At 41.2% G+C, this 14,035-nt stretch overlaps 1 pseudogene; it reads left to right on the forward strand.

The window, feature by feature from the left end:
* The first annotated feature begins 1,227 nt into the window (after positions 1–1,227).
* Positions 1,228–14,035, forward strand: part of LOC143409682 (voltage-gated potassium channel KCNC4 pseudogene) — a 48,793-nt pseudogene continuing 35,985 nt past the window's right edge.

Raw genomic sequence — 14,035 nt, forward strand, 5'->3', positions numbered from 1 at the left:
ACAAGTGGTTTGGAATGAATGGATCACATACTGCTGGTTTAGTGGTGTTATGGAAGATCTATTATGAATGGGTTTGTAAATGCTAATTACTAACATTCTTCCCTCTCTAGTTTCTGTAGCGATGCAGTAGCAGATGCAGAATTTAGAAGAAGTTCAAAATAGTGGCAACTGGAACCCAAGATCCTATGCATTCAGCTCCATCCTTTAGGAGCCTGATGTGGACAACTGACTTCACACTTGAAGGATGAAAGCCTTCATATGACCTGTGAGCCGACAAGCCCACTGGGGAGCATAGGTCTCATGATACAGAAATATATTTCTCCCCCTCTCGCTTGGACAATTGAGTGAAAGAAGTGGGAGGGGAAGATAAAGCACTTTGCCCCAATAAAATATTTTACAGGGGTTGGGGATATAGCTCAGTTGGTAGAGTGCTTGCCTTGCATGCACAGGGCCCTAGGTTCGATCCCCAACACTATATATATATATATATATATATATATATATATATATATATATATATATATATATATATATATATAATTTATTTATTTATTTTACAAGAACATTAAGAAAGGGAAACGAAGCCTCTGCAGCTGGAAAGGACATGATCCCAGAGGACATAAAGCCACTAAAGGGTGTTAGGCATGTGATGTGGCTATACAGCATGTAGGAGGATGTGGGATGGAGGTAGACCCTAGTGAGTCACAGAGACCCAGGAGGAGAGCACTCAGTACCAGTCCAGAGGTGCAGAGGAGAACTCAATCAGAAGGTATGAGACTTGCCCGACTGTCGCGGTGTCTGGCGGTGAAATGGGCAGTAAGTCGCTTCATGTGAGCCAGGGAGGCTGTATTAGGCTAGTAACCAGGGGAGTGGAGGAGAATGAAGATGGAAGATTGAGAAGCCAAGGGGTTAAGGGAATGGAGAAGAGGTTCTCAGTAAGAGATTTGCCCAGAGAAGGGTGCTGGGCGAGGGGACACAGACTGACTGGGGGAGCTCAAAGCTGTGTGGTGTGGATAATTATGACAGCAACTGAAGCCACTCTCTCTGATACTATCATGAAGGCAAGCTCCACGTCCCGCTGGACTGGCATCAAGGTGAAATCCCTCCGGCAAATAATGGTGTCCATTGTTAGTGGGCTTCATAAGAACAGTGGAGAACATCTGAGTTGTTCCTCTGAACAGTCCCTGTGCTAGGCGTGCCCTAAATGGTTGACAGTTCCATGAATGCATGAAGAGTGACCAGGTGGTGAGCATCGGTGAGCCCACAGATGTTCCAGAAATGCCAACTGTCGGCCCTGCTCCTGCTGTGTTCTATGGTCTGCTGGGACTGATATCCTGAGATGTTTATCAGGATAACTGGGCGTCTCCTGGAGGAGTTTTCTATGAGCAATGATCCAGAAACATGATTTTGGTGGTTTGGGTTGTTCTTTCCTGTGTTCATGAACCTCAATGAACAACAGCACTGATTTCCTTCTGTTTCTCTCGCCTTCCCCATAGTGACCATGAGAGCTAAAAATTATGAGGAATAGATCTGGGACTTAGGATTCAGAGAAATTGAAGAGTCTTCAGGCAATTAGAATAAATGTGTTCTGTGGAATTACTGAGGAGAAAATACCACTTATGTATGGAAATCACCCGGAAACATTTTTTTTTTTTAACTAATCATGAGAGAAAAAAAAAATGAAGACAGAATAGGTTGTCACTGTCACCATAGTTTTTTGCAACTGTACATGTTGCAGTCACATGCATGGCCTGTTAATAGGCACTTCATTACTTATGGCTGGTTGATTATTATTAATATTAATATTCTGCACCATCAAATTTCAGGGCTGTTTATTGCAAAAGATTCTAATCAATCCTAAGAAGTGCTAATGACTTCTTAAAATGCCAGCAGTGACCCTGTCATTCTGGATGCCCTTGTGGATGCTGAGGACAGACAGGATAGCACTGTGGTCTCCCCCAGGGGCACAGGAAACCCATAACTGTCTCCTATTTGACAGGTGTTTGCAATGAGAGGTCCAGGAGGAAGGAGGACAGGTGACGGTAGTACAAAGAGTAGAGTCTTCAGGGAGGAAAACCTATCAGCCTGGCTGCCCACTCTGCATCCAGCTAGCTATGTCCTGCTGGCATGAAAACTGGCCTTCACTGTCCTCATGTCCCCAGTGTGTTCAATTCTGGAACTTCAAGCTGTACTTTTCTGGACTTAACTGGAATCATCCCTAAACAGAAGCATTAAGCACAGAGGCCAAGCGCCTGGACGTTAGAGGTGGGCAGACCCGATTCCAGTTCACTTCAGTCACTTACCAGCTGTGTGACCTCCAACAACATACTCGGACCCATTCTTGGAATTTTTGTTGAGTAGGATTCATACTTTTTTTTTTTTTTTGCTAAGATGATCAGTTTTCATTTCCGTCTTTTACTAAATATACATTTAACTAATTTAATCTTGCTTAATCCACCTTTGTGTTCCTCTTTTCACTGGAAATTCAAAAGTGATAGCAAAGCAAAGATTTTATACATTGGCACCTCAGAGAAGCACCAAGCAGGCAAGGCTGCCCCCCTTCCAAAGTGAGTTGGCCTTGCACAGGCCCTGCATGCTCCAGGGCAGGGCTGCCCTGCTCCTGAATTTAGACTGCATGAAAGATAAAGCCCAAATTAACAGTCCACATTCTGATCATGTCAGAACAAATGGCTCAGTGTAGGGCCATGGGAAGAGAGGAAACAGGAGCTTTCTGAGAAGTTGGCCTCCGACTGGGAGGTGCCCCTGAGGTTACTGGACGTCACTGCACTATACTGCTTCAGCCTGGAGGGGGTAGGGGTTGTACCAGTGGTGACATGAAAGTCCCCTAAGGAGTCAGATGCACCGTTCACCCCGGCGCTTCCTCCCTAGCCTTGGGAATACTGAGCCGTGAAACTCCAGTCCCTCCTCACCCAGGGGTTGATGGTTTCCTTCATCTGCATGACCAAGTGGACGGTGTCTGTGTACCCAGCCCTGAGTCCTCTTCTTCAGGGTATGCAGATCCCCTTCTGGGTCTGCATCAGTCCTGTTGCCTGTGATCTGGGCAGGAACAGCTTCCCTTTCAACTCCTCACTCTGCTTTTATTAACCAAAATGTGGTTGGAAATGGAAGAGAAGATAGAGATGGGAAGGATGTCTGAAAGCATTTAGGCGAGGAGGAATTCAAGACAATGAAAGACTAAATTTCCTGTTGCTCTGGGGCTTGGAATTCAAGCAGTGAAGTGCTGCGTCTCAGCAAAGGGTGAAAGACAGGATTCAATGGGGTTCCGTATTGGACAGTCTCCTAGAGACTCAGGAATTAGGGTCCTTGAACAAAGAACCAAGCTGGTTGTGGCAGCATTCCAGCAGCGCTGGTTCATCACAGAGGGGAGGGACCACACACACACACACACACACACACACACACACACACACACTGGAAATCTGGCTGGAAAAACCTATAGAACAGAAAAGCAGCCTCAGCTGATCCAGAACTGAACTGATCCACAGGCTACCCAGTGAGCTGGTATTTGAAAAGCAGCCTGCCTTTCTCAGTTGGCAAGTGCAGAACTGGGGCAGGAGCCATGCGGAGGAGGCAGGAGCCTGGGAGATCACAGCACACGTGGCCATGTTGTCTCAGCAAGCCCCTACTGTGCGGCCTGTGGTGTACCTAGAACATGAGTGAAACAGGCACAGAGAAGATTGCCCCATGGGGATTCAAGTCAGAGATACCAAGAGGAGTGCAACTCACTTCCTTTGAATCTGGGGCCATTCAATGATCAACTGAAGAGAGTGAGGAAACTGAGCAGGTGGGCGTGAATACCCTTGGGGATGAAGCCAGGAAGGATTGTATTCATGGCAGCGGAATGTTCCAGACCCTTGGAGGATTGGCTCCCTTGCTCTGGCAGTAGAACTCTTGGGAGGCTTCTGAGATCCAGACTTTCATCAGAGATGAGCCTCTGCCTGCTCCCAATCCAGATCTGCTGATCCCATCTCTCTAGACTAGATACTACCCAGCCTTGTTAGAGCTCAGTCCCAGCTGCTGAAGCTCCCCACTCTGACCTCTGCAGCAGCCCCCCGGGAGCGCACCCACCAGGTTGGTTGGGACCAAACTCCAATAGACAGTACTTTTCATGTGACTTCCTAGTGGAGAGAATTTTTTCGTTTTCATTGAGAATCGTGTGTGTGAATTTTTTCGTTTTCATTGAGAATCGCACATGTTGATTGATCTGTGGATATAAAAGCCTGTAGGACAAGGAGAAAGCACAGCAGCCTGTGAAAGTCCTGCCAGCTTTATTCTCAGAACTCTCAAAGCTGGTAATAAGATTTTCAATGAAGCAATATTAATTTAACCATAGCTACTGATTATCTCCTAGGCATCAGGCACTGTCCTTAGCTCTAGGAAGGAGGAGCATATGAGTTCAAAATAAATTAATGACAATCTTTTCTTTTAAGACCCAAGTACCATATTTTCAATGTTGCAATATAAATTTATGAATTTTAAGAAAATTTTTATCCATAGTTCCTGTTGTATTCCTGATATTAATACAGCCTCCATACTTAATGTTTGCTTAATATTAATATTTGATCCATCATTTAGTTACTGTAACATTATTAATAATAAGTAATATGATTATGATTTATAATTGGTTTAACATTGTAATTGTTATTATTTTTAATTAGTATTTTGTTTTATTTGTTCTAATTAGTTGTACGTGAAAGTAGAATGCATTTTGACATATCATACACAAATGGAGTACAACTTCTCACTCTTCTGGTTGTACCCAATGTAGAATCACACTGGTTGTATAATCATACATGCACAGAGTAATAATATCCAATTCATTCCACTCTCTTTCCTACCCTCATATCCCCTCCCCTCCCTCCACTCCCCTCTGTCTAACCCCAAGTACATCTATTCTTCCTTAGCCTCCACCCCGCAATTGTGTGTTAGCATCCGACTATCAGAGAAAACATTTGGCCTTTGGTTTGGGGGGATTGGCTTATTTCACATAGCATGAAATCCTCCAGCTCCGTTAGTTTACTTGCAAATGCCATAATTTCATTTTTCTTTAAGGCTGAGTAATATTCCATTGTGTATATATAACCTTTGTCTCTTGAAAATTACCAGTAAGTTGCAAACCATGGCATAAAGTAAGCTCAGTAATACAAGTCCCTTCTGTAAATGGGGGCAAGGGATAAAACTCTCTGTGGATATAGACAAATTTAGCTGTAGATTCAGACACAGACCTAAGAATAGACACTGTTATCTTATATCTTGCTGGAAAAGAATCCAGATTCAATTTCAGTGAAACTAAGACTAGGTAACTTTGGAAAGAATTGAAATGCTTAGTGGGGATTTATTTGGTGTTTGTCACTGTTGTGAGGAGCTAATGTAGATTCTTGTTTCTCCACTGTAAAATCTTTAGTATGTCTCTTAGTCATAAGTATGATTTTTCAAATGATCTCAGTTTGGGCAGAAGCACCAAAACCTGGAACAATAAGTGCTAGAACACTTGTGCAAGACTTATTTAAAGAGTTAAACAGGTTACTGCCATCATTACTAGCCCCTCTTGCACATCCGTGCTTTATAATACTAAGCCAAGAATTCATCAAGTAATAAGAAATATGTAACAGGGAATTTCTTTAAGTAGAGTTTTTAGTGTACTATGTATTTTCTTTTTCATTCCCCCAAATAAACTAAGAGAGGAACCCAAATCATCCATGAGAAAGTTTCCCATGTGTCTTCTGGAGTTTGGAGGGCCATGGACCAGTCCTTGGCTCATATTTGCAATTGTCTGAAGGTGACTGTCTGGAGCCATACTGGAAGCAGCCTGTGCACTAAGATTTCAGCTGGATATTTGTGTGTTTTTCAGGGTTTCACGTGTACCACCTGGATTATTTTGAAGGTGACCACACTGAGAGGACATCTAGGAAGGAATCTCCACAGGAATGAGGAATACCCGGAAGAGCAAGGGAGTAATAAGTAGCTGGATGGAGGAGACATCATTGATTGGGCACCTGCAAGTTCAGGTGGACAACTCTCTAAAGAAGCTGCAAAAATACTGCTAAAGAGGAAGAGGCAGCCGTTGGACATGGGCCTTGTTACCAGCCCATTGTAACAGCCCCTCACAGTGGACTCTACCCTTTGTCATAAACACTCCCATCCTGTCCCCACTTCTTGAACACCACCCATCCCCAAATAGCAGATCATGAGTTTGCAAAAAAGTGAAGCAAAGAGAGAGAGGAAACAAACCCCACCCCCTCTTTCCTTGCTTCAGGTTTCCAAGAAGTCAGCCCTGAGCTAAGAGAGGACAAGGAAGGCTGTCACATGGGGAGGCCAAGTTTTAGAATGAACCAGGCTTATTCTTTTGACTTTCTTTCTTTTATTTTCTCTTTCTTTTTTGGGGGGGGTTGGGTGGGTACCAGAGATTGAACTCAGGGGCACTTGACCACGGAGCCACATCCCCAGCCTTTTTGTTTGTATTTTATTTAGAGACAGGGTCTCCCTGAGTTGCTAGATAGAGTTGCAAAGGAGACAAAGTACAAGAAGATGATCATTTGACTGTCATTCGAGATAAAAATAAAACTTATTTAGGCTAATAAATGTTTGTCTTGCAGACATCTGTGGTTTGATACTGCTTACATCAAGTGTCTTAATATCAGGTGTATGTGGAAGATAGAGTAAAATTATGTTAGGCTTATCACAACTCAGATGTACAAAGAATTGACACTTTCATTCTTATCTGTGGCCAAGTATATCGTATTTTTGAGTTTCTACCCTTGCTGATGTCTTAAGAAAATGTATGCAATTAAATACATAAATAAAAGGAAATGATGGCCTATTAAATAGGCCTGAGACTTGGCTAATTTTAAATGATCTCTTTTATCCAAATTCAGCCTCTTTTGCATACATACTCAGTGAATTCCAAATTTAAATTCCCCAAAGCCCTGTTTTATCTTTGTTTTGTTTCTTAAGATGACAGGTGAAAGTAGAAGAGAGATCTCGAGAGGGAGACCAGAGGAAAGAGGCTGCCTTCCTCTGGAATAGAAGGACCTGTGGGCAGTGAGCTTCCTCCCTGGTGTCCCTGAAACTCGGGTAGCCTGGATTTATCCCTGGACTCACTGGATTGGTTCCTGCTTAGTTCTGAATAATTCTGTCCAGTCTTTTTCTGGGGTATTTGGCGGATACCCATGGCCCATATCTATTATAGCTACATGTGCCTCAAATTATAATTTGTTTTATACTCTGTAGACTTTTCATCCAAACCACAGGCTTCTGCCCAAGCACAGGCCTTCTCATTCTCTCTGTGCTGCTACTGGATCTCTGGAAAGACCTGGGTCTCTGATATGCTCTGCCTTGGCATATTTATTCAGCATCCTCCTCTGTACCTGCTATCTTGTGGATGCCATGATGGATGTGGCAAGGACAGTCATCTCCTTGGGTGAGACTATGTGAGACATTAATGTGTTCTAGATGAGCACACAGCTAGGAGCCTAGTGAGAAAAATACATATTCTTCCAGAGTTCAAGCCTCCCCAGGCCTGAGGTGGGGATGGAAGGAAAGAAAGGGAAGGAGAAGATAGAAAAGATGGGCGTCTCCCTCACCACACTTCCTCCCTACTCTGCTCTGTGTGTCTTACAGATGAGATAAGTCAGGGTTCCCAAGTAGAAAGGGACAAATATTAGGCTTCTAGAAAATCCAACTAATCTGAGAAAATCAGCTACTCTGTGTTTATAGGATAAATTGACCATAGTTTTAAGATATTTTTTTAGTTGTATTTTATTTGTTTACCTTTTATGTGGTGTTGAGGTTACAACCCAATGTCTCACTCATGTGAGGCAAGTGCTCTGCCACTGAGCTACAGCCCCAGCCCCAACCATATATTTTTATATCATAAGAGTAGAGCAAGGAGAGCTGAGAACAAAAGTAACTTTTCAGACATTGAAGAAATATTCAGAGGCCCCATGCTCAGGGACTTTGAACATCATTGCTGGGTTTTGGCCCATGTCTGTCCCCTAGCTCAGGTGAACTTTGTCCTAAGAGTCACCAGGAAGCTTCATGAACACAGACTTATGGTAATGAGATGATGAGGCAGGACTCCTATTTTTAAATCCAGGGAAAAGTCAAAAAGTGAATTTTAGGTACAGAAAATAGACTTGCAACTCTATGACCTCTGTGACCCACTTGTGTTTATTTCCACTTAACTGTTGGCAGATTTTAGCAAAGTAAGAAACACAATAACCAGTTTTCAAGGCCAATGAGAACATTTCTTTTGACTACCTGAAAAAACTGATCGCATTTGGAAAATTCATTGCATATCAGTGAAGGTTGATTTAAAACGCCATGTACCAGACAGTAGAGTAGGAAACAGAAAGAACAAAGATAAATATGATACCAAATCTGCCCTCAAGAAGGTGATGAACAGTGGATAAAACTGGGTTCATAAATAACAGGTTACAGCAAAAGAAAACTTGGGACACTGCTAAAAAGAATTTGTGCAAGACAGAGAAAGGGGCATGGAGTCTGGTTAGGAGTGGTCCCTGAAGGATGGGTAGAGCAGCAACAGGGTTGCCTGAGGGCAGGGCATTTCACACTGGAGGAAGGGCCTCATCAAAAATCACACAAGGGCAGAAGCTCAAGTATTCTTAGGGAGTGAGGAGGTGAGAAATGTGAGTCAAGTGAAGGATGTGGTGGGAGTTCCATGGAGTCTTCCATAAGGGCTCTGATGGTTGATTTCACTGCAGTCGTTAATGCTAGACTTCACAGGAGAAATTATGCAAATTAAGCCAGACTATCACTTTGGCAGATTGTAGGAGGGATCAAAGGAAGTGATGTCCTTAAGGAACAATATAACAATCTGGAGAGAGACACTGAGGGCTTGAACTGATAAAAAATGGATGTCAACCAAGCCAGAAGGCTCTCAATAAAGCAAAATCATTGTCTCCATCAAGATACAAATCTGAGACTCCACCCTTGGAGCTTCATTCATAGACTCAAATAATCAACAAGTGTCAAATCTGAAGGATATCATCTTTGCATTTATGTAGCTTTGACTGAAACTGAGATGCCAAAAGGGGTCAACTGATTCCTAGCCAGGCAATGTGTCAATTGTTCCACTGATTCCTTTACTATAGGAAAGGAAGCCAGTGGCCTGAGAGCGCTCCACTTTACACCGTTTCCAGCTCACTTACCTTAGTATAAATGAGGCTTAGTTTCCATTCTTTTCTGAGGCTTTGGACAGACAAGAGTTTTTCAAAGAAAGGTTTAAATAACTAAGCAAGTAAAGAGACCCAGAATGAGGACAGTGTGAGAATTAGTTTCATGAGGCTGCTGTAACAAAGTACTATAAACTAGAGTGGTTTAAAAAAACGATAGAAATTTATTATTTCTCAGATCTGTGATTAGAAGTCTGTTGAGAGCCATCTGTGGGCGGTGTGTGGACTATATTGGCACCACAGCCTACTGAATAGAAACATCTGGTGTTTGGGAACTTCCTGTGGCAGTCCCACGTACATGTGAATTTCTGTTCAGCTCTGCCTGGTCCCACACAGCGCTGGAGATGGGGTGACCTGCTGTAGCCACATAGCCCCTCAGTGATGGGTGTGATCTGCCAAGATTTCCATCAACCTGCTGACTGCAACACATCACAAAGCAAGACTTCACTGCTGAAACTTTATCTCTGCCTTTGATATAACCCCTTAAATAAACCACAGGAGCCATTTTCTAATTGTCCAACCTCAGTTCCTGCTGGGCTGAGTCTATCAGGGGCTCTGCTTTAAAACTATTTTTCTGACTCTGTGTCTTTTTTTTCTTCACTAATTATTTCTGATTTATTTTCTCCAGTGGCTTACACCCTCCTGGGCAGGAAGAAGGACCCCCTGGCAAGATGCTGACAGCCTCCCCAGAGAAGTCCAAGATCAAGGTATTGACAGAGCCATTTGTCTCTGGATTAGAGGATCCTTTCTGGCTTCTTCCAGTATCTGCTGTCTCCAAGAGTTTCTTGGCTTATAAATAAATGTACCACTCCAGTCTCTGCCTCATTGTCACCTGGTGTTTTCCCCTGCTATCTGTATTACGTGTCCCCTTCTCATAAGGACACCATTCTTATCAATTAGGCTCCACTCTAATGATATCTTAATTACTTTTGCAAGCCTGTGGGTCAGGAGTGAGGACTTTAGCATATCTTTTGGGGGAGACATAACTCAGTGAGGGTCTAGAAACAAAACTTTCTTACCACACACTTACTTTTTCCAGGTTGGAGCTAGCAGTGGGGACCGTGCACACCCGTTATTCATGAAAGAAAAGGCAGAAGCCTGATTCACTATCAAAAGCTTCACCATTTTTGCCACATCTGCAGAGCTCTGATCTGAAAGTCAAAGAGCAAGCCCACAGTGAACACTGTCTTCTCATCTGGGTAACTAAGAATAGCAACATGATTTACATGTTCCTGCAACTAAACAGAACAACGACTGCTAGGGAAATCTTGGGGGAACTTTCTACTCAAAGAAATAAAACATTTTTATCTTTTCAGGGAAGGATGATTTGAATTGTAGATGCACATGAATTAGTATTGATGTTTTTGTGGTGGCTGGTAACAACAGGGCAGTCTTTTCCCCCAGTTGTATGGAGAATATTATGAAGGCTCTAGGCTGCTCACCTTGCATAATTCAGCCAGCAAGTGGACCTCAGATCTGACCACATCCCGTCCAAATTTGGAGGCTTTGATAATAATGTCTTGAGTTGGTAATGTCCATTTACCAACTGAAAAATGCATTCTACTGAGTCCCACCTAGAGAGACACACAGCAAAGTTGGAGCCACATTCAGGGCAGGATCCAGCTATGGAGGCTCAGATCCGAAAACCTGTGTCCCCAAGGACTGGTTGGGCTCCCACCCACTCCAGTAGACTTCCTTCTTTGGCTTTTCTGTTTCTTCTAGGGTAAATCTGGAACATAAAATGATCAATAAATCATTGTCACAGTGAAGCAGATAGTAATGGAAATAGCAAATATTTGTCAAGTCCTTAACAGGTGACTGACATTGTTCTAAAAGCTCTGCATGAATCAACGCACTTAAACTTCACAATACAGGTTGTGTATCCCTTACCTAAAATGCTTAGGACCCAAAGTGTTTCAGATTTTGGATTTGTTTGCACTTTAAAATATTTGCATATACATAATGAGAGATCTCAGGGATATAACTCAAGTCTAAACACAAAATTCTTTTCTGAATATATACCCTATACTAATTAATATCCTGAAGGTAATTTTATACAATATTGTTAGTGTGCCTACATTTTGGGCTAAAACCTGTGACAGGTTGCAGCCAAAATGCAGGCACACATACAACCTGTCACTTGAAAACAGGTGCAGAATTTCCTACACGTAGCATTATGTCACAGCTCAAACAGTTTTGGACTTTGGAGCATTACAGATTTGGGAATTTTGGATTAGATGTGTTTAACTTGTTATTCTCATCTTTTTTATTTTAAGGTAAGTAAAATTACTGAAATGACCAAGAGAATTTCTAGCCTTCTAACAGGCCCAGAGGGAAGATCCTTCCATATATTCAGGATTGGAGAAGAAAACTTAGAAATCAACTGGTCCAAAGCATGTACAGCTAGAGGAATGAGAAGTTGTGCTCCGTTTGTGTACTCTATGTCAAAATACGTTCTACTGTAAAATTAATTAATTAATTTAAAAAAATTTATCTTTCCATGTGAAGAAGAACAAGGTTCATTATTCAATGAAGGAAAATACTGTTGATATTTGGAGGGTGGAAGAAGAAGAGAGAAAAAAAAATGTAAGGGATTTTTGAGGTAAAGAGTTCTCCCCATTGCCCATTTCTAACTCTTCTGCACCCCTTGAAGGGAACTTGATTGTGGCTTCTAGCCTGTGACTCATGGATTAAGCATTCTTGGTTTAATTCAAGTCCTTTATCTCCAAAGGGAAACTGGTCCAGAGACATGTAGTGACTTGGCAGATGTCACACAGTGATATGGTGGCACAGTTCTGGAGCCCTGGATCTTGATTCTCTCCAGCACATCATGGTAGTAATCACCCACAACTTGGTACACAACACACAACCACAAATGGATCTACCTGGCTTTGCCTTAACTGCTCAGTAAACAGCCAAATTCTAACGTAGAGGGAAAGTGGAGCATTGGTACAGATTTTTGAGAAAGTGACCACAAATATCCACTTTTGACCCTCTCCTCTGTGTGTATTTCAGTCTTGCTTGCTTTTACACTGCTTCCGCTAAGACATTATGCAAAATATTAACAGCTATTTTATGGAAATATTTATTTTACTGTGTACTCTGGGACAAGTTAGAAAATCTCAACGGGAGCCCAGTTTTCTCACTTGAAAAATAACAGGTATGAAGAACAAGAAAAACTCAAGCAAAACTCACTCTGCTAAGGTCTGTTGACCTCTTTCCACCAGTCGTATTGTTCACATAGATAACCCACACATAGTTCATGGAACATAAATTAAGCACTTTTTATTCTAACAAACTCTAGGGGAACAAAGTCCAGAGTGTAGAATCTTCTTGATCACTCATTCAACCTCTATTTATGATTAAAACAAAACAGAACAACTCTCAATAAACTACAAATGAAAGACCTATCCTTAAGTTAATAAAGAATAACAATGTGATCCTGTATTAACGTATGCAGATCAAGAAAGAATCAAAGAATTCTACCTACTTGCCTTTATGGTATTGTATCATCTGCACTTTAACATTGTATCATCTGTGCTTTAACACTGCAATATCATAAGACAAAAATGATAAAGGACATAAAAACTGAAAAAAAAGCAAAAGTATTGTTATTTGAAGACAACATGGTTATGTTCACAGGAAGTCTAACCTTCTAAAATGAATAATTTAGCAAGGTTGGAGGACCCAAGACCAAAATACAAAATCATATGGATCTCAAAATATTAGGAAAGATATTGAAGATAACATTTCATAACAACATCATCATAATAACATCAAATAACAGGTATCTAGGAAACAATCTCATGAAATATGTACAAAACCTCTACTTTAATTTCTCAGAGAAATTAAAGACCTAAATTATAAAGAGTTATTCTATACTCATGGATGGGTAGACTCAACAATGTTAAAAATGTCTATTCTCTCTAAATTTATCAAGATTCATTTCAATCTCTATTGAAATTTCAGCATGCTTTTTTGAACATATCAAACAGTGAGTTCTAAAATTTATATAAGTTTAAAGGCTTACAATATCCAAAATAATTTTTTGAGAAAAGATAACAGTATGAGTTATTGTTGCAAGGATCAACAAATATATCAATGGAACATAATAGAGAGTTCAGAAATACCATCCCATCAGTTGATTATAAAAAAAAGGTGTGAACTCAATGCATTAAGGAGAAGAGAGATTTCTTAACAAAGAATGTTAGGTCAACTGAATATCTGAATGGAAAACAGGAACCTTGGTCTCTTTCTCACTTAATATCATCAACATCATCATAAAAATAGTAGCAATGACATTAGAGCTATGAAGAGGAAACTAAAGTTCAGGAAGGTTAACAGGAAGGTTGCCTGCATCACTTCCCCACTATTACCCCAACCAAATTTCTAAGAACTGACCAACAGTACTATGCCATCCCATCACCGCGTGATGGAGAAGAAACAGTTATGAAGACACTCAAGCCAGTCAATTTGTGATACGTATGAAGGTCTAACAAAAGGTTGAGATGAACAGATGGATTCTGAGAAACATGTACTTCAATTATGTAAGCTATATATGTTTCCCATTATGATGTCTGAACAGTTCATAACAATTAAGATGCAGATTTTTTTGGCCATTAACACAACCACATTTTGTAAATTGTGTAAAAATAACAATAATAATAGTAATTGAGATGGATCACAGACCTAAGCACACAGTTCCATAAAGCTTCTAGAAGAAAACATAGGAAAATGTCCTGGTGACCTAAAGGTAATCAGAGATTTCCTAAACAGGAAAAAAAAAGCTCTAATAATTTACAATAATTTGATAAATTAGA

Source organism: Callospermophilus lateralis, chromosome 11, assembly GCF_048772815.1.
Source record: "Callospermophilus lateralis isolate mCalLat2 chromosome 11, mCalLat2.hap1, whole genome shotgun sequence".
NCBI lineage: Eukaryota > Metazoa > Chordata > Mammalia > Rodentia > Sciuridae > Callospermophilus > Callospermophilus lateralis.